Raw genomic sequence first — 4,542 nt, 5'->3', positions numbered from 1 at the left:
CCGGCTTATCATGTAGCGGTAGCTTTCGGAAAGGTGGAAAACATATATTTAATACTTGCGCCGGGTATTTAATGTTCGGCTCCGCCCGAACTTAGACTTTCTTACTTGTTTCTTTTAGGAAGATTATTTTTGACCTAATTTTTTAAGGTCGAGGAGTAAGTATGTTCAATATTTTTTCGTGGAAGGGAATGACTTTAGCTTTCAAAACCATTTTTTATGATATCAATATGTTGCTTCTTTCGAGAGAGCTAATATTAATTCGCATTAAGTCTTCAAAAAGCACACTGCGCGGCCATCCACAGTATTTTTGCGCAGAATTCCTTTTCTGGTTGGCGGCCTATGGCCGCGCTTCAAAAAAATAACCCCCATCAGTCTAACTCAGGCTACGCTGAACACAGTACATTTTTCCCGGAACTCACCTCGAAATTCACAAAAAATGCACATTTCAACCCGAATTTATTAATATACTAGCAATTACCCGGCGTACTTCGCTGCGCCTTAAATGTATTTTTGAGTTGTAACTCTCCCCCTAAACTCTTATGGCCTCATTTATAAAATATGAAGCAAGTTTAAAAAAAATGCGATCTACGAAGCATTGTTTATTTTTTTGTTGAGTGTGGGTGTTAGTTAATATCTTTTCGAAGGTAATTAGAAAAAACGTAAAGTACCGACTTTCTCTTGGAAATTTAATATATAATCTTATAAATGGGATCTACAATCGCACCCTTGCCTCAAACGTGTGTTAATTCAATATTCAAATACCGTTTATCTAATTTGAAAAAAATGTCCTTACTATACAAATATATACTGCAGTATTAACTAATATCAACTAATATTTTCAAATGTTGTGTGTGTAACAAAACAAAAATACTTTAAAGGCGCAGCGAAGCACGCCGGGTATTTGCTAGTATTTAATAATCAAATTAAATTAAAATTTTCAAACAGGTGGCAACCTTTCAAAAAATATTTTCGCCTGTAACAGCCATCCCTAGACAAAAGCGTCCACGTTGTCTGGCTGTCGAAAGGTTCTCATGCCCATACAATTTGTATGAAGCATACCGAAATAACGCGGCGTCAACGCTTAGCGGTTAGAAAATCCGACTTTGACAGGGCGTTAGGAAGTGAAGTTGGCTGCAGAAAACAGCGAAACTGTCATTTTCGTAGTTCATACAAACAAAGCTATGTTGTTGTTGTAACAGCATACAAATTCCCCAAAGAGATTTTGGGGAGTGTTGCTGGAGTGACAGTCCCTGGCCAGATATAAATCTGGGTCGTTCCGGTTACGTAGACCCGACTGTCGTGCCAAACAAAGCTATGCTTATTGTTGGTGTTATTTCTTCATTTGACGCAGCATTGCCGCTTTTGTTTAGGTATTGCAGTAGGCTTTCTTTAACTTTTTTCTTTTTACAGCCATACTTCACCATTTACTTTATCTTATCAATTTGCTTTAACTGAAATTTACGAAAATGGTCTCTCTAATAATAATAATAGATTGGCGCTTACACATATGTTAGTGTTTGGCCAAGCTTCCCCTCCGATTTGTGGCGTGCGCCTTGATGTTGTCACACAAAGCGGAGGGACCTACAGTTTTACGCCGACTCCGAACGGCGATTGTATTTTTATGAGAAGCTGTTTTTCATGGCAGAAATATACTCGGAGGTTTGCCATTGCCTGCCGAGGGACGACCGCTGTTAAGAAAAAACCTTTTTTTTCTATATTTTTGCGATGTTGCTTTGACCAGGGTTTGAACCCAGGCATTGTGGAGTGGAAGCGCGCACTGCTTACCACTACACCACAGCGGTCTCTCTAATATTGTTATCAATATTTTAAATTAGACCTCTAGCAATGCAGCGGTGAGTAGTTGCATTCAATTTCATGCATTAGTTTTTGACTGATACGCGTGCAAACATACCAACAGACAGACAGACAAAATTTCTAAAAACTGTTGATTTGGCTTCGGTTGCTCTAATAAAGACCTCCCATATTAATATTTATGGTGGTGAAAACGAAAAATCAATTATACGATCCAAATAATAAGCCACTTATAAAGCTGTTTTTTATTATTGTAAGCCGTTTTGTTTTCTTTTGCGAACGTTATTTTTTGGATATATGTATTTTACCTACATCATATAAAAATATTTGTCCCCGCTCAGGTTATTCGATAATCAACATAAAAAAAAAGTTTATTCTATTTTCGCCTGAAAATGTTATCAACATAAGCGTGGTTTTCTATTATAATATTGCCCCAACAAAAAGCCTGGCTCCAATGTTGTCACTTCATAAATTAAATTAGTGGTAGATTATCAATAAAAACAGTGGTAGATCTCTGAAAAAGTGTGGTAGAATATTTGTAGTAACGTAAAAATTCGCCAAAAAAAGATATATCAAACCATGAAGTAGTATTCAAATGTAGATAAACTGCATTCTTACAAAGCGTTCTCATTGAGCCATTAACTCGAGTTTATGGGCCATTTTGGAGTTTAATATTACGTTCTCATTGAGCCATTAACTCGAGTTTAACGTTTTGAGTTTATGAACAATTGTCAAGCGTTTACATTGGGGTGTTTAAGAAACTCAGAGTTTAATTTGACGTTTTTTTGTTTACTTTTTCTTATTCTCATTTAGTCTGTTCCTGTACTACAGGAGTTAACACACACACACATAAGTCTAGAATACCAAACGTTTAGCTATAACAAAAACAAGAAATAAGGATCGATAGAACTTTTTACGCTAATTTCAACCATACCAAAATTATTTGGTGCAAAAAAAACCAAAGCCAATAAAAGAGGTTAAAGTTCAACTTAACTATTTCTTATGTGTTTAATATCTCGGAAACTAGTTAACCGATTAAAAAATTTTTGATGCTAGTTTCAACATAATTTAAATGCCTTTTATGCAAGGTATATACTATAACCAGTTTTAGAGCTAATTTTATATAAACTACATTTAAAAATATATATTTTTATTTTATTTTGTTTTGTAGTATTTCTGGACCAAAAATATGAAAAGGCATATAAATTATATACATACATGAAAGAAAAATTAATTATCTTTATTTTGACGTCATTAGTTTTTTAATAGGTTATGTTGTTCAGAAGATATTAATATTAAAAAAAATTCGAAAATTTAACTTTAACCATTGATATCTTTTTATATTTTAATTTCGCCAGGTAATTTTGATAGGCACAAAAAGTTCTATCGAGCCACATTTTTGGTTTTTGCATCGCTAGATTGTTGATATTCTAGACTTACGTGCACAGAACGACTTCGGACTAATTCTGATTAAATCCTGCAGTACGAGAACAGACTAACTGTCGGCAAGTTGGTTGCAAGTTTGGATTATCAAAGACACAAACCGAATCGGGTCAAAAAAAAGGGTTGCATTCGCATAAACTCCAAATAAAAGTGGTGTTTAAGGAGAGTTTAACGAAATTTTTTGTATGGTAAACTCCGAGTTTAAGAGTAAATTTTCTGCAGCAACGAACCGTCTTCTTTTCCTTTTTTATGTTACAAAAGGACCCGGTTTCTCTTATGCTAATAGCAGTCCTGTTTGCAATATCCGCAGGTGCCATTCTCAACATATGTATGTTAAGCGCCAGTGTGGGTGTGGTTCCTAATGCTCTGCTAATTTCTGTTTTACTAGTGTAGCCTTCTCTAGTGAGTTTCACCACACAAGGGCTCCTTGAAACAATATAGGCATACATCTGATATCCTAGAGCTAATGAACTAATTTGGGCGAGAGACCATATCTTTTACCGATAGCTCCCCTACAGCGGTACAAGGCAACCGACACCTTTCCTACCCTTTCCACAATGTTAGGCTTCTACGACAGCCGCCGTTGATTACCCTCCTTGCTACCTGGCTCAGGTAACCTTGAGCCAGATCAAAAAGGGTGTATAGAAATCGCCCCTTAACCAAAGTTCTACATCATCTACATAGGCGATCACCCAACAGCCCACTTTTTCCAGTTCCTCTAGAAGGTCGTTTACAACCGCAACCGAGAGCAGGGGAGAGAGAACACTACCTTGTAGAGTGGTCCTGTTGGCTCTGCACTGAGTGCAGATGCTCCCCCACTCCTCCGCGACAGTCACGACAGTGTCACGAAATAAGCTTATTAGGTTGGTTTCAACCCCTAGATTATGAATATACTTGACTATAGCCTCTGGAGTGACATTGTTAGAGGCTCCTTCGATATCGAAGCCCCTACTGCATAATCTTCATGCGTGAAGGCTTCCTCTGAGCACTTTAGCAATGTGTGCAGTGCGGTATTTACCAACCTCTTCTTGCAATAAGCATATTGAGCTCTTGAAAGAGAGTCACCAGGAATCGCATTTCTTATGTACAGGTATTTCAGTCTCTCTAGCGTTTTTAGCAAAAAAGAAGAGTCTGATAGGCCTAAAATCCCTAGGGGAAACATGAGAGCCTTTTTCGGCCTTCGGGATTAACGCAAAACTGACTACCCTCTAACCTTGCGGATGTACCCGGTCCTCACGCAGTTCGCATAAATAGGATCAAACCAATTGCACGACACCTTCAGAGCCT

The sequence above is a fragment of the Rhagoletis zephyria genome, unplaced genomic scaffold (genome assembly GCF_001687245.7).
Source record: "Rhagoletis zephyria isolate East Lansing unplaced genomic scaffold, Rhagoletis_zephyria_1.1 Rzeph_scaffold_02392, whole genome shotgun sequence".
In the NCBI taxonomy this organism is placed as follows: Eukaryota; Metazoa; Arthropoda; class Insecta; order Diptera; family Tephritidae; genus Rhagoletis; species Rhagoletis zephyria.
The sequence above is the reverse complement of the archived record's forward strand: the minus strand, read 5'-3'. Positions refer to the sequence as shown.